The sequence below is a fragment of the Moschus berezovskii genome, chromosome 11, assembly GCF_049115385.1.
Source record: "Moschus berezovskii isolate FMDL1 chromosome 11, NW_MosBer_1.0, whole genome shotgun sequence".
In the NCBI taxonomy this organism is placed as follows: domain Eukaryota; kingdom Metazoa; phylum Chordata; class Mammalia; order Artiodactyla; family Moschidae; genus Moschus; species Moschus berezovskii.
The window spans coordinates 47,650,850-47,675,139 of record NC_142470.1 but is presented as its reverse complement, the minus strand read 5'-3'; the positions used below and the strand labels follow the sequence as shown (position 1 = coordinate 47,675,139).

Sequence of the window (24,290 nt, the reverse complement as noted above, 5' to 3'; positions counted from 1 at the left end):
GCCCATCCTAGCCTTGTATATGGGGGGAAAGGACCTAAAGCTAACCCCTACTAGACCTCTATGAAGGAGAAGGGAAATATCAATTCCAGTTCCCTCTAGCCTTCCTTGGACTGCAAGGAGATCCAACCAGTCCATTCTAAAGGAGATCAGTCCTGGGTGTTCATTGGAAGCACTGATGCTAAAGCTGAAACTCCAGTACTTTGGCCACCTCATGCGAAGAGTTGACTCACTGGAAAAGACTCTGATGCTGGGAGGGATTGGGGGCAGGAGGAGAAGGGGACGACAGAGAATGAGATGGCTGGATGGCATCACCGACTCGATGGACATGAGTTTGAGTGAACTCCGGGAGTTGGTGATGGACAGGGAGGCCTGGCGTGCTGTGATTCATGGGGTCGCAAAGAGTCAGACACGACTGAGCGACTGAACTGAACTAGCCTTCCTGCCAAAACCAAAAGGGGAGGGAACAAGAAATAACAAGCACTTAATCACTTGCGAAGGTCACAACCCAAGTATACAGGCTCACTAAAAGACTGAAATTCATCATAGAAATACAACTATGTAAAGTTTTCTCTCTCTCTTCCTACCACCACATCAGTAGGGCTCCTGTATAACAGAGGAACACAACTGAAAGAACTGTACATTTAACTTACTTAAGAACAAGTCTCTAGGGAACTCCAAAGACAATGGGGGAGATAAAAAGAAGAATTCCAGAGCAGCCACACCAGCAACCACAGCAATGGTAAACACAATAGCCAGATAAACATCAAACCTCACACTAAAAGAATATTTACTTCAAATATTTTTATCCAGTGTATAATGTTCAGGTTTCATTAAAAAAAAAAAAAAAAGGCATACTGAAGGACAAAAAGCTAAGTTTGAAGAGACAGGGGTAGCATCAGAACCTGACAGAAATATGTCAGAAATGTTGGTATTATCAGACCAGAAATTTAAAGTAGTTGTATTTAATAGGCCCAGGGATCTAATGGAAAAAGTGAATGTTCAAGAACACATGCATAAAGTAAGCAAACAGATGGGAAGTCTAAAAAAAAATCAAAAAGAAATACAAGAAATCAAAACACTGTAATAGGAACAAATATCTTTGATAGATTTGGGGGGGGGGCGCAGCTGAAAAAAATCAGTGAGATTAAAGCTCTATCAGTAAAAACATCAAAAACTGGAAAAAGTGAAAAAAGACAAAATAAACCCAGAATACCCACAAACTATGGGAGAACCACAAAGCATGTAACATATGCTTAAGGGGAATTCTACAAGAAGAAGAAGAGAAAGAAACAGAATAAATATTTGAAGCAATTGATTAGTGTGAATATCCCCAAACTAATATAGAAACCAAACCACAAATCCAGGAATTTCAGAGGACACTATACATAAAAAGTGCTTTTAAAAAACCTATAATTAAGAAATAATATCCAAATTGAAGAAAACAAAAGACAAAGAAATTTTCAAAGAAAATTTTGAAGAAGCTAGAGAAAGCAAGCAAACAAACAAAAATAATAATAATAGTGACCTGTAGAGGAGTATAGACAAGAAAAATCTTCCCAGAAAAATAAAATTTGAAGGAATTTGTTACCAGTGGATCTATTTTTGAAATATTCACATTCTCATAGAAAGCAATAATGAGAGTTTAAATCTCTCACAGTTAACTGACATAACTGGATTTAGAAAAGGCAGAGGAACCAGAGATCAAATTGCCAACATCAATTGGATCACTGAAAAAGTGAGAGAGTTCCAGAAAAACATCTACTTCTGCTTCATTGACTATGCCAAAACCTTGACTGTGTGGACCACAACAAACTATGGAAAATTCTTCAAGAGATGGGAACACCAGACCACCTGACCTGCCTCCTGAGAAACCTGTATGCAGGTCAAGAAGCAACAGTTAGAACTGGACATGGAACAACAAATTGGTTCCAAATCAGGAAAGGAGTAAGTCAAGGCTGTATATTGACACCCTGCCTATTTAACTTATATGCAGAGTACATCATGAGAAACGCTGGGCTGGATGAAGCACAAGCTGGAATCAAGATTGCCAGGAGAAATATCAATAACCTCAGATGACACTACCTTTATGGCAGAAAGTGAAGAACTAAAGAGCCTCTTGATGAAGGTGAAAGAGGAGAGTGAAAAAGTTGGCTTAAAAGTCAACATTCAGAAAACTAAGATCATGGCATCTGGTCCCATCACTTCATGGCAAATAGATGGAGAGATAAAGGAAACAGCAAGAGACTGTATTTGGATGGGCTCCAAAATCACTGCATATGGTAACAGTAGCCATGAAATTAAAAGACACTTGCTTCTTGGAAGAAAAGCTATGACCAACCTAGAAGGCATATTAAAAAGCAAAGACATTACTTTGTGGAAAAAAAGTCCATGTAGTCAAAGCTATGGTTTTTTTCCATAGTTATGTACAGTTGTGAGAGTTGGACCATAAAGAAAGCTGAGCCCTGGAGAACTGATGCTTTTGAACTGTGGTGTTGGAGAAGACTCTTGAGAGTCCCTTGGACTGCAAGGAGATCCAACCAGTCCATCCTAAAGGAAATCAGTCCTAAATATTCATTGGAAGGACTGATGCTGAACCCAAAACTCCAATACTTTGGCTACCTGATGCAAAGACCCGACTCATTGGAAAAGACCCTGATGTTGGGAAAGACTGAAGGCGGGAGGAGAAAGGAACAACAGAGGATGAGGTGGTTGGACGGTATCACCGACTTGATGGACATAAGTTTGAGTAAACTCCAGGAGTTGGTGAAGGACAGGGAACCCTGGCATGCTGCAGCCCATGGAGTTGCAAAGTCTCGGACAAGACTGAGCCACTGAACTGAACTGAACTGAATAATGACATAACAAGGTCGTGAGAGAGTCTGGGAACTTGTCTGATTTGATTTTGAGAACAAGAATTTCATATTATATTTCCATCGAATGAGTTCTTTTCATTTGGTCTTCATTGCTGTTATTTTAGTTACTAAACCATATCCAACTCATTTTCAACCCCATGAACTCTAGCCTGCCAGGCTCCTCAGTCCATGGGATTTCCTATGCAAGAACTCTGCAATGGGTTTCCATTTCCTTCTCTGGGAGATCTTCCTGACAAAGGAATCGAAGCTACATCTCCTGCATTGGCAGGCAGATCCTTTCTCCTCTGAGCCACCAGGGAAGCCCTTGGTCTTCATAGCTTTCCCTACTTTCTTTTTCAAGAAACCTTCCCTTTTTATAATTTTTTCTTACTAACATCCTTCTACCCAGCTTAGTCCTTATCTTCTTTTATGTATTAATTTTTTAAGAACTGGTTTTCATCTCTGTTTAGATTTTGAGTTCACTGAGGGCAAAAGCTATGCCTTACGTTTTCTCTTGCTCACTAATAATTATGAGCAGTAAGTTTTAAATAAGCCCAAAATAATTAGTCAGTTAATTGATTAGCAGGCTTGTATATGATGTTTCCTCTTCAATATAAGGGCTTCTCTTGTGTCTCAGACAGTAAAAAGTCCATATGTAATGCAGGAGACCCATGTTTGATCCCTGAATTGGACAGATCCCCTGGAGAAGGGAATGGCTCCCCACTCTGGTATTCTTGCCTGGAGAATTCCATGGACAGGGGCGCCAGGTGGTCTTGAATATAAAGGGGAAAATAAGCATATAAAAATGCCCTTTTCTGTATTCTCTGAAAGTGAAAGTCTCTCAGTCATGTCCAACTCTTTGTGACCCCATGGACTATACAGTCCATGGAATTCTCCAGGCCAGAATTACTGGAGTGGGTAGCCTTTCCCTTCAGGGGATCTTCCCAACCCAGGGATTGAACCCAGGTCTCCCACATTGCAGACAGATTCTTTACAAGCTGAGACTCAGGGGAAGCCATCTGTATTCTCTACTCTAATAATAATTTGAAAGATAATGATTGTGTCTTTGTTGGGTCTGAGACACAACCTAATTGTGACCTTTTGATATGGGCCACGTTTCTGTGTCCCATAAAATACAACTGTGGAAATTTAAATAGCTTTGGTTTGAGGCATGAGCCAAAATTTAAAATGGATTTGGCTGAGCTCTAGTAAATTGAAAATGTGTGTTTAGCACACAAGGAAACTTGGAAACCGGTTATAACATTATGTGGTAGTAAAATCAAATTAACCTATTTGTAACTTACCAAACTGCAATACTTTGGCCACCTCATGCGTTGAGTTGACTCACTGGAAAAGACTCTGATATTGGGAGGGATTCGGGGTAGGAGGAGAAGGGGACGACAGAGAATGAGATGGCTGGATGGCATCACCGACTCTGTGGACATGAGTTTGAGTGAACTCCAGGAGTTGGTGATGGACAGGGAGGCCTGGCGTGCTGTGATTCATGGGGTCGCAGAGAGTCGGAGACGACTGAACGACTGAACTGAACTGAACTGAACTGAACTTACCAAATGTTTTTAAAGCTATCCAATACTCGTTTTTAATTTAAAGTAACAACTGGGCATGGGATATGTCATGGAAACCCTATAAGCTGGCAAGTTTCTCCCATATCTTAGCAAGCATAGCTCAATATATAGAGAAAAGCTGGGAAATAGACTAATAAAGTTTCCATATTTTAAACCGAGTAGCTGACAAGAGAGCCAAATAGCAATGCGATAACTATGGGAAATATAATTTTGGCTCTGCTTCAGATGCTGTAGTTCACTATTAAAGCAGAAATCTCTTTCTGGAGACTAGTTCAGAAGAAAATAAACTTAAGGGAAAGTGATATTTATTGTTAGGATAATGGTTTTCCTTTTGCTGATAATTTATATATACAAGTTTTCTAAAAGAAAGAAGACAGTTCAAATCATACTATTCTAAACCATAGACTAGTGTGGTATTTCACTCTTCTGAGTCACTGGAGATATTCCAGAATCTGAAGGTGAATTTGATAGCTTATAACAAGTGATCTGTTGGTAATGATGGACAATTAAATTTAGGAAATTTTTATATGTGTAGTTCAATCACTATATATATTTTGGATTTAGGGATAATTTTCATGAACTGTAAGGATGAAAAATTATATACAGTAATATGAATATATGATATTATATGAACTTCTATAGCAAAATTTATGGCATCTCTCAATAACTTTAGGATATTCAAACTCTGGGACCATTCAACCTCTATTTCCAGCATTAAAAACCTGACCCACATCATTTTCTTGTTATAATTGATATTGATCATTCATACCTCCCTTCAATTTTCACTTAGCCATCTGTCTATATTCCAAATTACAATAAGCTTAGAGACAGAAAAATACTGAAAAGGAAGTCCTGAGTTAATTATTTAACTAGTGGCAGACATAGTTTGCCATTATAAAAGAAGAGGGAGCTTATAGATCATGTCTTAATCTTAACTCATTACAACAAAAACTACTAGGCTCCATTAGAAAGTAGTAGAGAAATAATTTCTAAAGTGTATTTAGACTTGTGTTCTTAATTACATGGGGTTCTTAAGTACCAAAGAATTTTTTAATTAATGTTTAAATGAAATGAATATCTACTTTTATGTATGAAATAAAATATGTAAATAAAATAAAATTAATTTGTGTATTATGTTGCTTTTCCTTTTAACAGTGACTTTTATAACATCTAGGCAGTTTGGGATTTTATGAGTTAACATAAAATCACCTACTTAGGACTTTCTTTGCACTATTTTCCTGACTATGAGTTTGTTATAATTTCGAGCAGAGAAGGGGGAGTGAAAATTGAAGGAAAGTTGTTACTGATTATCATCAGTCAATAAAGTGCAGATGATGAGGTCAGTTTGTGATGCTGAAAGTAGAGGTTGAATTGTTTCCAAAGTTTGAATATTCCAAAGTTAATGGGAGATGTCGTGAGTTTGGGTATAAAAGAAAGCTGAGAACAGGAGACAGGGAGGAGCAGAGCCTAGAGTATCAATTTGGCTGTAAGTAAGAAATCAGAAATGTGATGCTAATTTTATCACATTGGCTGGGTACAGGGCTCACTCCAAAAAATTGATATGGCCTTTGTTGTTGTTGTTCAGTCACTAGTGCATGTCTGACTCTTTGACACCCCAGGAACTGCAGCTCACCAGGCTTCCCTGACCTTCACTGTCTCCCGGAGCTTGCTGAAACTCATGTCCATTAAGTCAATGATGTCATCCAACCATCTCATCCTCTATCATCCCCATATCCTCCTGGCTTCAATCTTTCCCATCATCAGAGTCTTTTCAAAGACTCTTCCCATCAGGTGGCCAAAGTATTAGAGTTTCAGCTTCAGCATCAGTCCTTCCAATGAATATTGAGGGTTGATTTCCTTTAGGACTCACTGGCTTGATCTCCTTGCAGTCCAAGGGACTCTCAAGAATGTCCCCAACACAGTTCAAAAGCATCAATTCTTAGATACTCAGTCTTCTTTATTGTCCATAACTTTGATTATATGGACTTTTGACTGCAAAGTGATGTCTCTGCTTTTTAATATGTTGTGTAGTTTTTTCACAGTTTTCTTTCAAGGGGCAAGCGTCTTTTAATTTCATGACTGCAATCAAAGTCCTCAGTGATTTTGGAGCCCAAGAAAATAAATTCTGTCACTGTTTCCATTCTTTCCCATCTATTTGCCACGAAGTGGTGGGACTGGATGCCATGGTATTAGTTTTATGAATGTTGAGTTTTAAGCCAGTTTTCACTCTCCTCTTTCACTTTCATCAAGAGGCTCTTGAGTTCTTCTTCACTTTCTGCCATAAGGGAGGTGTCATCTGAACATCTGAGGTAATTGATATTTCTCCCGGCAATCTTGATTCCAGCTTGTGCATCATCCAACCCAGCATTTTGCATGATGTACTCTGCATATAAGTTAAATAAGCAGGGTGACAATATACAGCCTTGACATATCCTTTCTCAATTTGAAACCAGTCCATTGTTCCATGTCCAGTTCTAACTGTTGCTTCTTGATCTGCATACAGGTTTCTCAGGAGGCAGGTCAGGTGGTCTGGTGCTCCCATCTCTTGAAGAATTTTCCACAGTTTGTTGTGCTCCACACAGTCAAAGGCTTTGGCATAGTCAATGAAGCAGAAGTAGATGTTTTTCTGGAACTCTCTCACTTTTTCAGTGATCCAATTGATGTTGGCAATTTGATCTCTGGTTCCTCTGCCTTTTCTAAATTCAGCTTGAACACCTGGAAGTTCACTATTCACATACAGTTGAAGTCTAGATTGAAGGATTTTAAGCATTGCCTTGCCAACTTGTGAAATGAGTGCAATTGTGCAGGAGTTTGAATATTCTTTGGTATTGCCCCTCTTTGTGATTGGAAGAAAACTGACCTTTTCCAGTCCTGTGGCCACTGCTGAGTTTTCCAAATTTGCTGACATATTGAGTACAGAACTTTCACAGCATCATGTCTTAGGATTTGAAATTGTTCAGCTGGAATTCCATCACCTCCACTAGCTTTGTTCCCAGTGATTCTTCCTAAGACCCACTTGACTTCACACTCCAGCATGTCTGGCTCTAGGTGAATGATCACACCATTGTGGTTATCTGGGTCATGAAGATCTTTTTTGTATAGTACTTCTGTGTGTTCTTTTGTCACCTCTTCTTAATATCTTCTGCTTCTGTTAGGTCCATAGCATTTCTGTCCTTTATTGTGCCCATCTTTGTATGAACTGTTTCCTTGGTATCTCTGTTTTTCTTGATGAGATCTCTAGTCTTTACCTATTGTTTTCCTTTATTCTTTGCATTGATCACTAAGAAAAGCTTTCTTATCTCTCCTTGCTATTCTTTGGAATTCCTCATTCAAAAAAGTGTATCTTTCCTTTTCTCCTTTGCCTTTAGCATCTCTTCTTTCCTTGGCTATTTGTAAGGCCTCCTCAGACAACCATTTTGCCTTGTTGCATTTCCTTTTCTTAGTGTGGTTTTGATCACTGCCTCCTGTACAGTGTTATAAACCTTCGTCCATAGTTCTTTAGGCACTCTGTCTTTCAGACCTCATTCCTTGAATCTATTTGTCACTTCCACTGTATAATCATAAAGGATTTTATATAGGTCATCCTTGAATGGCCTAGTGGTTTTCCCTACATTCTTCAGTGTAAGTCTATATTTGGCATTAAGGAGTTCATGATCTGAGCCACAGTCAACTCCCAGTCTTGTTTTTCTTGACTATATAGAGCTTCTCCATCTTTGGCTGCAAAGAATATAATCATGTGTAGAGTCATCTCTTGTGCTGTTGGAAGAGGGTGTTTGCTGTGACCAGTACAATCTCTTGGCAAAATGCTTTTACACTTTGCCCTGCTTCATTTTGTACTTCAGGTATCTCTTGACTTCCTGCTTTTGCATTTCAGTCCCCTATGATGGAAAGGACATCTTTTTCTGGTGTTGGTTCTGGAAAGTCTTGTAGGGCTTCATAGAGCTGTTCATCTTCAGCTTCTTTGGCATTAGTGGTTGTGGCATAGACTTGGATTACTCTGATATTGAATGGTTTGCCTTGGAAATAAATGGAGATCAGTCTTTCATTTTCGAGATTGCACCCAAGCACTGCATTTTGGATTCTTTTGTTGACTATGACGGCTACTCCGTTTCTTCTAAGGAATTCTTGCCTGCAGTGGTAGATATAATGGTCACCTGAATTAAATTCACCCATTTTTGTCCTTTTTAGTTCACTGATTCCTTAAATGTCAATATTCACTCTGGCCATCTCCTGTTTGACCACTTCCAATTTACCTTGAGTCATGGACCTAACATTCCAGGTCCCTATGCATGCAATATAGTTTTTTATAGCATCAGACTTTACTTTCACCACAGACATATCCACAACTGGGCGTTGTTTCTGCTTTGGCTCAGTCTCTTCATTCCTTCTGGAACTATTTCTCTGCTTTCCTCAGTAGCATAAAGATAACCTGGGGAATTCAATTTTCAGTGTCATATCTTTTTGCCTTATATCCTTAACTTATCTTTCAACAAATATTTATCTGGCTTATTCTTGTATCTCAAAAGCTTAAATCAGGAAAGAGAGACTTACACTGGTGGACAAACAGTTAATGTGTAGTGATGATTTTTTTTAATGGAGATTTTTTTCTTTACTGAGAAACTTAAGACTTGGGTACATCAAATAAAACCAATTTCTGGGGGGAAAAAATCAAAACCCACAATAGAAAAAAAAGTTAACACTGTCTGGGCCATATCAGAACCCAGAGAATATATTCTTTAAATTGAAAAATTCTAGGTGCTTCATAATTGACCTTTTGATACAAAATGACCTATTAAATTTGCAATTATGGTTCTTGGTGTTGAGGTCCATAGGACAAGCTAGGAAGTCTTCAAACCTTGAGCTGAATTCCATGAGGGTTTATTTGGCTTTTGAATCAGTTCATCCTTGTCTAAGAGGTAGCAGCAGCAACAGCGCCCACCTTCTGAGCAGCTTCTTTCTTGGCATGATGAGCCTGAAGGACCGCCACAGCCTCATCCACCTTGGAGAGGAGAAACTCGGGGGACTCCAGCATGTGCAGCAGCTCCAAGTTGTCGATCTCCAGCAGCATCCCAGTTATCTTCCCAGCCAGGTTCGAGTGCATCGTCTGGATAAGTGGGAACAGACATTCACCCAGCATCTGCTTCTGTCCCTGGGGGGGTGCTGCAGCCAGCATGGAGGCGGTCAGCGGCTCCTGCCCCTGCACATGGACCGCAGGCTGGGGTGCCTGCAGGGGCTGGATGGCAGGGTGAGGACTGTGGACGCTGGAGGCATATTTGTAAGGTGCAACAGCCCGAAGAGCAGTGGCAGCAACAGCAGCACGAGGCGCTAAGTTCTGCACAGCTGTGGGAACACCGACTCTCTGAGCGGTAGTAGGGAGGCCGCGAGAGGCCGGAGCATTACCAGTTGGAGCCAGATGGCGAAGAACTGGACGAGGCCCAGACTGGCATATAGCACTTGGCATTCCTTGGAAGCCTTGAGGTCTCCCACCTTGCTGCCAGCGTGGATTAGGCCTCATCTGTGCTAACTGGTTAGGTGTGTAATATGGAGGTCTTCCCTGAGCCTGTGGAACTGCTGGCACAAAGTAGCCCCCAGCTGCAGGCTGGAACTGATTTAAGATGGCGTTGGCGGGCAGTGCCCTCATCCCGGCCACCCGCTGCATATACTGGTTGGTCAGGTGAGCCTTTCTCTCCTCCTTTCTCTGGGCCAGAGCGACATACAGTGGCTTGGAGCCCACAATGCGTCCATTCATCTCCGTGACTGCTTTGGTTGCCTCTTCAGGGGATGAGAAGCAGACAAAGCCAAATCCTTTGCTTCTCCCATCCTCCAGCATCACCTTAGCACTGGTGATTGATCCAAAAGGAGAAAACTCTTTCCTTAACTTCTCGTCATCGATGGTGTCATCCAAGTTCTTAATGTAGAGATTCACCCCCTGATAGCGACTAATCCTCTCCTGCTTCAGCTGTTCAAATTTTCGCTTTAACTCGGCCTGCCGCTCCACTTTCTTTTGTGCACGGCCAACGAAAATGACCTTCCCAGTGATTTCTTTTCCATTCATCTCTTCCACAGCCTTATTGGCATCCTCGTGTTTTTCGTAACTCACAAAGCCAAAGCCTTTGGATTTCCCACTGGGATCTCTCATCACCTTGACAATTAGGGTCTTACCAAACTGGCTAAATAGCTCTTTCAGATTCTCATCATCAACCTCTTCCCCGAAGTTTTTGATGTAAACATTGGTAAATTCCTTGACTTTGGCTCCAAGTTCAGCTTCCCGCTCTTTCCGAGACTTTAATCTGCCCACAAACACTTTGTGGTCATTGAGGAGCATGCCGTTCATCTTCTCGATGGCCTTGTCGGCAGCCTCCTCTGTCTCGAAGTGGACAAAGGCATAACCCTTAGAGCCATTCTCATCACACACCACTTTGCAGGACAGAATGTTCCCAAAAGCAGAAAAAGTATCATAAAGTGCCTTGTTATCTATAGATTTGTCCAGGTTCTTGATGAAGACGTTTCCCACACCAGATTTTCTCAGAGATGTATCCCTCTGAGACCACATGATTCGGATCGGCTTTCCCTTAATTACATCAAAGTTCATGGTGTCCAAGGCCCGCTCAGCGTCAGCCGGCTGCTGGAAGTTGACCTAGGCATAAGCCAGGGAGCAGCGGGTGATCATATCGTGGCAGACCCCGATGGACAGCACAGGCCCCGCAGGACTGAACTTTTCTTACAGCATGGCCTCGGTGACGTCCGAGTGCAGATCACCCACGTACAGGGAGGCCATGGGGTAGCTGCTGGCGGCAGCGTTCATCTCCCCAGCCCCCACCACCCCGAGCCCCACCAGGAGGACTTCTTAAGAGGGACCACACAGGACAAAGGGGGCTCCGCTCGGAGCCGTGGCCCATGCCACGGCTCACAGGTGGCAGCGAAGCTCGGAGAAGCTGGGAGTCGGCTCCGAGGGCCGGAGAGGAGTTCGGGCACAGCTCGGACGAGACTGCCAAACCGCAGACAAAAGGCTCTCAAAAACAATATGGCCCTCCCTGGGAGTTTGTAATGTTTCAGCTGTCCTGGTCTGAAGCTCCCAATTTCAAAAAAAAAGGGGAAAAATTAAAACGTGGACTCCTCTCCGAATGACCAAAAAATTTCCAGAGGCAACCCAGCGGTGCCCACGGTGGCCTCCGGGACGCGCGTTTCTCTATAAATATAGGCCTCGGGCTCCCGGCGGTTTAAGATTACAGCAGCCCGGGGAAGAGCGAAACCAAATATTTGTCGGTGCCCACTCAGCAAGCCCCGGCGGCCCGAGCGCGCAGCCGCCTCCCACGCCGGGCCGGCGAAGGGCAGCGCGGACCTACAGACGGGGACCGACAGATGCCCAGGTGCGGCGGCGGCGGGCAGGACGAAAGCGTGCGAAAGTGACTTCCCCGCGGGTTCTCCGAAAAGGATTCGTTTTTTTCTTTTCCTTTCTCTATTTTTTTTTTTAATTTTAAAGTGTTTTCGGGTTTTTTTTAATCTTTTTCTCTTTTTTTTTTTTTTGCTTCAGGCCCGAAAGTGGTGGAAGCTGCAGCGACCCGGGGTGGAGAGAGGCGGGCGGGGGAGCCACCGCTCCATTTATACCCGCCCGCCCCAGGTGCTGCTGGTCCAAGGGCGCCTCCCGGCCTGGGCGCCTAATGTGTAGTGATGATTTTTAATGAGCACAGACATGAAAATTTTCCTAGATACACATACACTAGTAAACCTAAATCCCCATCTGGTGAGTTTACTTTTAAGCTCTTAAAGATATATTTTTATACTGACCACTTGATAAAGATTTACTTGGAAACTGAGGTGGTACATGGCTTAGATTGTGAAGAATATGCCTGCAATGCAGGAGACCTAAGTTCTATACCTTGGTTTAAAAGATCCCTTGGAGAAGGGAATGGCTACTCACTCCAGTATTCTTGCCTGGAGAAGACCATGGACAAAGGAGCCTAGTGTGCTACAATTCATGGAGTTGTAAAGAAACAGACACAGCTGAGCAATTGACACTTAGGAATGGAAAATATCAGTGGATCAAGTTGTGTAAGGGTAGGAGAGCTGACAGTAGTTTTGCCTCTGCTATCAATCTTAAAATATCACACAAGTCATAGGAGTTTATTATTTTTAAGTATAGTTTAGCTAAACAGCTTTATTTGTTGAAGCACATGTGAGGTAACTAAGGAAAATCAGAGTAATAAGAGTTCATCAATAATATGGAATTCCTGAAGTAGTTCTTGGGTATAAAGAAAATAGGAGATACTGGTGTTAATGTGACCCTGTTTAAAATGCTGAGCTATTGGGGAACATGTAAGCAGAACTCACACAAACAAATACATTTCAGAAACCTTACACAAAGAATAAGAAATATGTGTTTTTACTTGGTGACCTAGAAGAGTTTGACTAGAGAAGAAAGCATGAGAAGTAATATTTGAAGTGTTGAAGAATTTGAAAAACAAGAAGAGAATTCCAGGCAGAGAAAGCATAGGTGAAGATAAGGGCTCATTCAGAAATGAGGGTTGGAGTTTGGAAGCATGGGATGATGTTCATGAATGGAAAATGCACTGAAGGCAGACTCTTTAATGTCTGAGACACCATGGAAGCCCCCATTTAGAGACATATTTGAGGTTAAATAACATAATTATGCTATAAAATAGCTTATCCTAGGATATCCTAAAACATTTAGGAAGACATTAGTAAATTTTTCTACTTTCTTGTTATGGTATTGTATGCTATGTAACCTCAGTCATGTCTGACTCTTTGCAACTTTATGGACTGTAGTCCTCGGGACTCCTCTGTCCATGGGATTTTCCAGGCAAGAATACTGGGGTAGGTTGCCATTTCCTCCTCCAGGGGATCTTCCTGACCCAGTTGCTGAATCCGAGTCTCCTGCATTGCAGGCGGATTCTTTACCTGCTGAGCCATCGGGAAAGCCCCTTATTCAGTATCTATGTTACATATTTTATATCAGTGTTTAAGTCTTTGAGTGCTGAATAATGAATCAGGGCAAAAATAGAGTAAATAGAGTTTTTTTTTTCAGATCAACAGTGAGAGAGAAACATAAGAAGTCCGTGGGAAAGAACCGGACACAAGGGAGTGACTGAACACCATAGCAATATTTCTTCAAATATAAGATATTACTAATTATATATAGGGAGCGATCTCCGAGTGAGGAGGCAGCAAGATGGACGCGGGATTCTTCCGCGGAACAAGTGCAGAACAGGATAATAGGTTCAGCAACAAACAGAAGAAGCTACTGAAGCAGCTGAAATTCGCAGAATGCCTAGAGAAGAAGGTGGACATGAGCAAAGTAAATTTGGAGGTTATAAAGCCTTGGATAACAAAACGAGTAACGGAAATCCTTGGGTTTGAAAATGACGTTGTGATTGAATTTATATTCAACCAGCTGGAAGTGAAGAATCCAGATTCGAAAATGATGCAAATCAACCTGACCGGGTTTTTGAATGGAAAAAATGCTAGAGAATTTATGGGAGAACTGTGGCCCATACTCTTAAGTGCACAAGAAAACGTTGCTGGAATCCCTTCTGCTTTCCTGGAACTGAAGAAGGAAGAAATAAAACAGAGACAGACTGAACAAGAAAAGTTGGCATCTATGAAAAAGCAAGATGAAGACAAGGATAAGAGGGATAAAGAAGAAAAAGAAAGCAGCAGAGGAAAAAGGGAGCGGTCTCGAAGCCCAAGAAGACGCAAATCCAGATCTCCTTCCCCTAGAAGACGATCTTCCCCTGTCAGGAGAGAGAGAAAGCGCAGTAATTCTCGATCTCCCCACCACAGAACCAAAAGCCGGAGTCCTTCCCCTGCTCCAAAGAAGAAGGAAAAAACTCCAGAGCTTCCAGGGCCATCAGTGAAAGTAAAAGAACCTTCAGTACAAGAGGCCACTTCTACTAGTGACATCCTGAAAGTTCCCAAGACTGAACCAGTACTAGAGCCTAAAGAACCTTCTCCGGAGAAAAACTCCAAAAAGGAAAAGATCTCGGTCACGTTCCAAGTCAAGATCCGGGACACGTTCTCGCTCTCCTTCTCATACTAGACCAAGAAGGCGCCATAGATCTCGATCAAGATCATACTCACCTAGAAGGCGGCCAAGCCCAAGAAGACGGCCATCTCCTCGAAGAAGAACCCCACCGAGACCCATGCCTCCTCCACCAAGGCATAGAAGGAGTAAATCTCCAGTGAGACGAAAAAGGCGTTCATCGGCATCCTTGTCTGGGAGTAGTTCATCATCTTCGTTCCTGGTCACACCGCCAAAGAAGCCTCCGAAGAGGACATCCAGCCCTCCTCGAAAAACTCGTAGGTTATCTCCTTCAGCAAGTCCTCCGAGGCGAAGGCATAGGCCATCACCTCCAGCTACTCCGCCGCCAAAAACTCGTCATTCCCCAACCTCCCAGCAGTCAAACCATACAAGGAAAAGTCGTGTTTCTGTCTCTCCAGGGAGAACTTCAGGTAAAGTGACAAAACATAAAGGTACTGAGAAAGAGAATCCCCTTCACCAGCATGGAAGGCTCGGAAAGTAGAGTTACCTGAATCGGAAGAAGATAAAGGTGGCAAAATGGCTGCAGCAGATTCCGTGCAGCAGAGGCGCCAGTACAGACCACAGAACCAGCAGTCTTCATCTGATTCTGGCTCCTCCTCTTCCTCAGAAGATGAACGACCCAAAAGGTACCATGTGAAGAATGGTGAGGTAGGCAGGCGACGGAGACATTCCCCTTCCCGGAGTGCCTCTCCATCACCTCGAAAGCGCCAGAAAGAGGCTTCCCCTCCTGGTAGACGAAGGAGGCCCTCCCTACCTCCCGCCAGAAGACGACGTTCTCCTCCTGCTCCTCCGCCTCGTCGGCGCAGGTCTCCCACACCACCACCACGACGAAGGACTCCTCCTCCTCCTCCTCCTCCTCCTCCTCGTCGCTCACCTTCCCCAAGAAGATACTCTCCTCCAATACAGAGGAGATACTCTCCTCCACCTCCAGAGAGAAGAACGGCTTCGCCCCCTCCCCCTCCTAAACGAAGGGCATCACCATCTCCACCACCAAAGCGTCGGGTCTCGCATTCACCACCTCCCAAACAAAGAAGCTCCCCAGTCACCAAGAGACGTTCGCCTTCATCGTCATCAAAGCATAGGAAAGGGTCTTCCCCGAGCCGATCTGCCCGGGAGGCCCGGTCACCACAGCCAAACAAATGGCATTCGCCCTCACCACGGCCTCGCGCTCCTCAGACCTCAAGTCCTCCACCTGTTCGAAGAGGAGCATCATCGTCACCCCAAAGAAGGCAGTCCCCATCTCCAAGTTCTAGGCCCATTAGGAGAGTCTCCAGGACTCCGGAACCCAAAAAGATAAAAAAAAAAAAAAAAAAAGCTGCCTCACCAAGTCCTCAATCGGTAAGGAGGGTCTCATCTTCCCGATCTGTCTCGGGATCTCCTGAGCCAGCAGCTAAAAAGCCCCCAGCACCTCCGTCACCTGTTCAGTCTCAGTCACCCTCCACCAACTGGTCACCAGAGGTACAGGTTAAAAAGGCTAAAAGCCCAACACCAAGCCCATCACCGGCAAGGAATTCAGACCCAGAAGGAGGTGGAAAGAAAAAGAAGGACAAGAAACACAAAAAGGATAAGAAGCACAAAAAACACAAGAAGGAGAAGGCTGTAGCTGCCGCTGCTGCAGCTGCTATCACCCCTGCAGCTGTAGCTGCTCCCACAACCACATCAGCACAGGAAGAACCAGAGCCTGAGCCAGAGCCTAGGAAGGAGACTGAAAGTGAGGCCGAAGATAACCTTGATAACTTAGAAAAGCACCTGCGTGAAAAGGCCCTGAGATCAATGCGGAAGGCGCAAGTGTCCCCACAGTCCTAGGTGGAAATGTTTGTTATAATGTAAATTTTATTTGGTTTGTACGCAATTCAATTTCAAAATTGCTAAAATGTGTTTGAGCTTTGGACTATAACATCTGTTGTAATAATTGCTAGGTTGAAGTTCACCATGTAAAAAAAGGGCATGGATTTACATTGCAAACGGTGTCCACAGTGCATTAGTGACATTCTTCCATTGACAGGTGACATAAATTCGTTCAGAGTGAAATACTTTAAGCCAAAAAAGAAAAATCCCCTTTTTAAAAAAGGGGTTTTAAATATTGTTGGCATTCTTATGGTTCCTTTAAATACCCCTGGCTATTCCCAGAGGTTTTTCTTTCTACTTTTTCTTTCCTTTTTCCTTTTTCTCATTTGAGTCTTAGCACCCATTTAAGTTATGACGCTTTCAACCTTGATGGTTGGCAAGCTTGCCCAGAAATAAGACCACTGTTGAACTACCACAAAAGTATAAATGAATATTTTAATGCCACAATCTTTCCTGTTGCCTGTGGAGTCTCTGCTGAAATGAATCAGGATTCGAGCTCTAAGATGAGGCAGAAAATGAAAGCATGTTGTTTGCCAGGACACTGTGGTTTATATAGATGTGTAACAAGTTGATTTGGAACACTGGAATTTCATTCTTTCCTCTTTTTTTGTAAAGGCAATTATCTAGCCCCAGGAAGGATCCTTCAGTTACACAAAATTTTGTTTTATGCAATGTCATGGCTCCATTCATAATTTTGTCTTGTTCCAGTCAGTATATACAACTTTCAGAGCTCTTGTATTTGGAAACCTGGAAGGGCCCAGACTTTGAAATAGTGTCTTGTTTTCACTTTTTGTTTTGTTTTTGTTTCTGTTTTTTTTTTTTAACCAAAGCTGTATAAAGCTTGTGGATTAAACAGAATAAATTTCTAAATTTAAAAAAGAAAGATATTACTAATTATAATGATAATTTTGAAATCTCCAAGGGATACATGAGATTCCAAAAATTAAATATATTACTTTAAATTTGTTTTACTCCCATGTGGGAATCCCTGCAGACTTTAAAAGGGAATGGTATGGAGTATGGTCAGAACTTGCAGCTCCCTTTAGAAATGCACCAGGCTTGAAGCATTATATATTTAATAGACAACTCTCTGCTGTGCTGTAAATGTCTACCACATCCTCCAGAAAGTCTTCCCAAACTCGAAAGAAAAAGTAGGCTTCCTCTATCTCCTCTGCAGGATTCAAGTGGCCCTCTAAGTAATTATCTCACTGGTATGCACTTGTCTGGTTCCATGTCTCTTCTATGTCTTCTGGCTCAGAACATTTTTTGTTGGGAATACTGTCTCGCTGTCTTCAGCATCTTTAGTTACTAGCACTGTGTGAATGTGTTAGTTGCTCAGTCATGTCTGATTCTTTGTGACCCCATGGACTCTAGCCTACCAAGTTTCTGTGTCTATGGGATTCTCCAGGCAAGAATACTGGAGTGAGTTGCCATTTCCTCCTTCATTTTACTAGCAGAGTGCCTATAAAATATATTAGGTCCTTAAAGTTATGTTTAATCAGTGAATAGGGAGTGAATCCAACACCAAATGAAAGAATCTTATCCATATGAGGAGAGAATATTATCTATGAGTTCAAACTGGACTGGATTCCCAACCCTACTTATGCCATTTCACCTCTCATCTCACCCTCTAAAATTATTTTCTTACTTGTCAAAGGTGAAATAATATATTTCTCTCAAAAGCTTACTTTGATGATTAATGGAATGCACATATTCAGGACACTTGCCAGATAAGAAGAATGAAACAAAATGTGGTTCCCTTTCATTTTCTTATTCTACTCTCTTACAGACTCTTAATTTCAGTTCTGTACAAAAACTCATGATCCTAAAAATACGTATGTTTCTAGATACAGTAATAGTATGATATGTGAACTTTGTTTTTACCCTTTATTACACTATCTTTTGTCCTTGTTGACACATGTATAATATCTAGTCAAAATAAAAATAGTATAAAAATCAGTTACAGTGATCTTTGGAATGATAATTTCCCTGGATGACCACTGGAAAAATTAGTCTAACATTATAAATAAAATTATACATTATGGGAAATAAAAATGACAGGAGAAACTGTTTTAAATGTAATATTCATACATTGACTAATATATTCCAAGGCTTTATGTATAAAAAGTCAAAATTAGTATGCAGTTACATGAATCTTTGTTAAGTGCCTACAACTGTGTTTACACTTTACTCATTAGATTTTTTCTCAAACAATAATTAGTGAAAATATTATGTATTAAATGAGTGATAGGAGCATACAACCTCAGACTATCCCTTATTGCCAGATGGCAATGGAGGCTAATTATTCAGTTTTCATATCAGCCTTCTTCTTCCTGAATGTGAATTCTCAGGAATGTTACACAACTACAGTTTTCACATGTATTAGATGGTAAAATAATACTCTATAGGGTTTTTGTTACAAGTAAATGAGATAACACATGTAAAAAGGATCTACATATGTAGTGCTATTAAAATTAATCAATAAATAATGTTTTGATATTAATATTGAAACAAAATACCATTAAATAATAATAAAACTATTCTATGAATATATATTTTACCTGTGTGTTCAGTTCAACTCAGTCACTCAGTCCTGTCTGACTCTTTGCGACCCCATGGGCTGCACCACACAAGGCCTCCCTGTCCATCACCACCTCCCAGAGTTTATTCAAACTCATGTCTACTGAGTCGGTGATACCATCCAACCATCTCATCTTCTGTCGTCCCCTTCTCCTCTAGCCTTCAATCTTTCCCAGCATCGGGGTCTTTTCCACTGAGTCAGGTCTTCGCATCAGGTGGTCAAAGTATTGGAGTTTCAGCTCCAGCATCAGTCCTTCCAATGAATATTCAGGACTAATTTCCTTTAGGATGAATTGGTTGAATCTCCTTGCGGCCAAGGGACTCTCAAGAGTCTTTTCCAACAACACAGTTCAAAAGCATCAATTCTTTGGTGCTCAGCTTTCTCTATAGTCCAACTCTCACATCCACACATGACTACTGGAAAAGCCATAGCTTTGACTAGACAGACCTTTGTTGGCAAAGCAATGTCTCTGCTTTTTAATATGCTGTCTATGTTGTTCATAGCTTTTCTTCCAAAAGCAAGTGTCTTTTAATTTCATGACTTCAGTCACCATCTGCAGTGATTTTGGAGACCCAAAAAATTAAAGTCTCTTCCTGTTTCCATTGTTTCCCCAACTATTTGCCATGAAGTGATGGGACCAGATGCCATGATCTTAGTTTTCTGAATGTTGAGTTTTAAGCCAACTTTTTCACTCTCCTCTTTCACTTCCATCAAGAGGTTCTTTAGTTCTTGTGCACTTTCTGCTGTAAGTGTGGTGTCATCTTCATATCTGAGGTTATTGATATTTCTCCCAGTGATCTTGATTACAGCTTGTGCTTCATCCAGTCAGGCATTTCTCATGATGTATTCTGCATATACTGGGGTGAAAACCCATGGATCAAGTTTAAGTCCTTCAGTTAAGGTGAGACACACACACCTTCAGTGGGTTATTTGGCAGCAACTGTAAGGAATGTTTTGTGTTCTCAACTTCATCAAGGAGGAAAACCCATAGAGAGAAGGCATGAAGATTGAGATAGTGTTCATGTGGTTTGTACAATGTTGCATTAAAAGAGGTGATTGCACGCCTAAGGTTATTTTAGTTATATAGATCTAAAATAGGTAATAGTTTGCTTAACCCTCCAAATTATTTCTTTAAAATAGTTCTATTTGATTTAGCTGTATACTAGTTTTAACACAAAATTTAGTTACTAAGGGCTTCCCTTGTGGCTCAGCTGGTAAAGAATCCATCTGCAATGCAGGAACCCTGGGTTTGACTCCTGGTTTGGGAAGATCTTCTGGAAAAGGGAAAGGCTACCCACTCCAGTATTCTTGCCTGGAGAATTCCATGGACTCTATAGTCCATGGGGTTGCAAAGAATCGGACACAACTGAGTGACTTTCACTCACTCACTCTGCATATAAGTTAAATATGTACTCCAAGACCAAAACTGCCCTTTACTCTAGGTATCTCTTGACTTCCTACTTTTGCATTCCAGTCCAATGTAATGAAAAGGACATCTCTTTGGGGTTTTAGTTCTAGAAGGTCTTGTAGGTTGTCATAGAACCGTTCAACTTCAGTTTCTTCAGCATTACTGGTCAGGGCATAGACTTGTGATATTGTGATATTGAATGGTTTGCCTTGGAAATGAACAAAGATCATTCTTATATTTTTGAGACTGCACCCAAGTACTGCATTTCAGACTCTTTTGTTGACTACAATGGCTACTCCAGTTCTTCTAAGGGATTCGTGCCCACAGTAGTAGATATATTCTTGTTAAATTCACCCATTCCAGTCCATTTTAGTTCACTGATTTTTAAAATGTCAGTGTTCACTCTTGCCATCTCCCGTTTGACCACTTCCAATTTGCCTTGATCATGGATCTTGAAAGATCACGCCGACCGCAGGCAGAAAGTACTGGATGGAGAGCGCCAGCAAGAGGCCCCCGCCAGAAGGTCCCGAGGAAGGTCCCGGAGACAGCCATCCACCAATCAACAGCCTGTTGCCAGGCAGACTGATGGACACAGAGGCGCCAAGACGCCGGCCAATTAAAAACCTACACTAGGCCATATAGACCAACCAGGACCTCAGGGTCCTATCCTTACCCTATATGGAAAGGGTCTGCCACATCCTCAGTCACCGGGGTATAAAAGTGCCGCCTCCCTTCCCACAAGTTGCAGACTCCCGCCCTTCCCTGCTCGCGCCTGGGAGTTCTGCCCGAGAGCGATTGCCCAATAAAGCCTCTTGATCACCTCTTTGGCGTTCTTTCTGTCCTGCCATGGCACTTTCTTACAGACCTAACATTCCAGGTTCCTATGCAATATTGCTCTTTACAACATCAGATTTTATTTCTATCACCAGTCACATCCACACCTGGGTGTTGTTTTTGCTTTGCCTCCATCTCTTCTTTCTTTCTGAAGTTATTTCTCCACTGATCTCCAGTAGCATATTGGGCACCTACCGACCTGGGAAGTTCATCTTTCAGTGTCCTATCTTTTTGCCTTTTCTACTATTCACGGGGTTCCCAAGGCAAGAATACTGAAGTGGTTTGCCATTCCCTTAACCTCATTTTGTCAGAACTCTCTACCATGACCCATCCATCTTGGGTGGCCCTACATGGCATGGCTCATAGTTTCACTGAGTTAGACAAGGCTGTGGTCCATGTGATCAGATTGGTTAGTTTTCTGTGATTGTGGTTTTCAGTCTGTCTGCCCTCTGGTGGAGAAAGATAAGAGGCTTATGGGAGCTTCCTGATGGGAGAGACTGAGGGGGAAACTGGGTCTTGTTCTGATGGTCATGGCTATGCTCAGTAAATCTTTAATCCAATTTTCTGTTGATGGGCGGAGCTGTGTTCCCTCCCTATTATTTGACCTGAGGCAAAACTCTAGTGGAGGTAATGAAGACAATGGTGATCTCCTTTGAAAGGTCCCATGCATGCACTGCTGCACTCGGTGCCCCCAACCCTGCAGCAGGACACCCCTGACCCACACCTCTGCCAGAGACTCTTGGACCCTCAAGGGCAAGTCTGGGTCAATCTCTTGTGGGCCCACTGCTCCTTTCTCCTGGATTCTGGTGCACACAAGGTTTTGTTTGTGCCCTCCAAGAGTCTGTTTCCCCAGTCCTGTGTAAGTTCTGGTGGCTCTATGGTGGGGTTAATGGCGACCTCCTCAAGGGGGCTTATGCCATACCCAGTTCTGCTGCAACCAGAGCCCCTGACCATGCAGCAGTTCACTGCTGACCTGTACCTCCTCAGCAGACACCCAGACACAGTTCTGTCTCAGTCTCTGTGGGGTCTCTGGGTCCTGGTGTGCACAAGGTATGTTTGAGCCCTCTGAGCATCTCTGGCGGGTGTGGGGTTTGAATCCAAACATGATTTTGCCCCTCCTACCATCTTTCTGAGGCTTCTCCTTTGCCCTTGGATGTTGGGTTTCTCCTCAAAGTCTCCCTAGTGCTATGCAGTCACCACTCCATCGCCTACCATCTTTCTGGGGCTTCTCTGCCCTTGGATGTGGGATATATATGTCTATGCATACATTTAAGGACTCCCAGGTGGCACTAGTGGTAAAGAAACTGCCAGCCAACACAGGAGATGTAAGAGATGCAGGTTTGATCCCTGGGTCAGGAAGATCCCCTGGAGGAGGGCATGGCAACCCATTCCAGTATTCTTATCTGACTAATCTCATGGATGGAGCAGCCTGGTGGGCTACAGACCATAGGGACGCAAAGAGTCAGACATGACTGAAACAACTTAGCACACATGCATATACATTTAATATATGATATAGATGAATGTACACAGATATATATTTGCTTTATTTAAATGCAATTATTCTCTTCAGAGGACCATACCTAATAAGGTGATTTCAGGTTTATTTTGTGAAAGTGTATACAGATGACCCACTTATTCATATTTCAGCTTCAAATCTTCTCTTCCATATTTGGCTCTGGGATGCTCACAGAGATCTGCAAACTAAAATTTTTAGATCTCTTTGCTATGATGTCTGCTAGCTGTATTAGAGGAAGGTAGGAAAGCAGGATGAGGGGAGAATAGACAGTCCCTTCCTTTGTGGCTCAGCTGATAAAGAATCTGCCTGCAACGCGGGAGACCGGGGTTCAATCCCTTGGTTGGGAAGATCCCCTAGAAAAGGGAAAGGCTACCCATTCCAGTATTCTGGCCTAGAGAATTCCACGCACTGTATAGTCCATGGGCTCACAAAGAGTTCAACACGACTGAGCGAGTTTCACTTTCACTTTCTGTTCACAGTTCATGTTAGTACCACTTCAGTTTCAGATGACAGCTGCAATATCATCCTCCATGTCCTTTTGGTACTTCCAGCCCTGGAAGCACCAGCCCCAGTTGGCCATACTTCCCTCAGCAGTCCATCTACCAACCATGTAATGTATCCTTCAAGGTCCAAGAAGCAACAATGTGGGGCCTTTCCTATGAATCCCCAGGCTAGATACTATTATCTCTTCCATTTTTGAGATTCCATAGTTATTATTACCTTTAGTTACCATAGCCTTATGAATAATATCTACTTCTTGCAATAACTATTATCTGGTACCCTTTTGTTTATTCAGACTTTAGATATCTATGTGCCAATTACTTGCATGAAATCTCTTCAGGTTCAAATGTCTAGGATGGCAGGAGGAGACGGGGACGACAGAGAATGAGATGGCTAGATGGCATCACCGACTCGATGGACATGAGTTTGAGTGAACTCCGGGAGTTGGTGATGGACAGGGAGGCCTGGCATGCTGTGATTCATGGGGTCACAAAGAGTCGGACACAACTGAGTGACTGAACTGAACTGAACTGAACTTACTAGCGTGTGAGATGAGTGCAACTGTGTGGTAGTTTGAGCATTCTTTGCCATTGGAATGAAAACTGACCTTTTCCAGTCCTGTGGCCACTGCTGAGTTTTCCAAATTTGCTGACATATAGTGTTGTACAGAACCAGCTATGCAGTTGACCCAGTGATTAAATTTCAAGGAACTATAGTTGTATGTTCTATCAAGTAGACAAAATAATTTTTGAAGAATTTTAAGATCACGGTAACTGCTTCTAGGATATTGTAGTCCCATAAAATCTCACAGGATAAAAATAGTATTTTATACAACAATATAGCATATTTTATGATGTGCTTAGCTGCTCAGTTGTGTCTGACTCTCTGTGGTCCCATAGACTGTAGCCTGTCAGTCTTCTACATCCTTGGAATTTTCCAGGCAAGAACACTGGAGTGGGTTGCCATTTCCTACTCCAGGGGATCTTCCTAACCCAGGGATCAAACCCATGACTCTTACATCTCTTGCATTGACAGGTAGTTTGGTTTTAGTTTTTGTTTTTGTTTATTAGCACCTCCCGGGGAGCTTAGGATAACCTAAGA

General features: G+C 42.5%; 2 pseudogenes; one reads left to right on the top strand and one right to left on the bottom strand.

The window, feature by feature from the left end:
* Positions 1-9,096: 9,096 nt before the first annotated feature.
* LOC129539820 (polyadenylate-binding protein 4 pseudogene) lies at positions 9,097-11,243 on the bottom strand (annotated as a pseudogene).
* Positions 11,244-13,622: 2,379 nt separating this feature from the next.
* LOC129539262 (serine/arginine repetitive matrix protein 1 pseudogene) lies at positions 13,623-16,497 on the top strand (annotated as a pseudogene).
* The last annotated feature ends 7,793 nt before the right edge of the window (positions 16,498-24,290 follow it).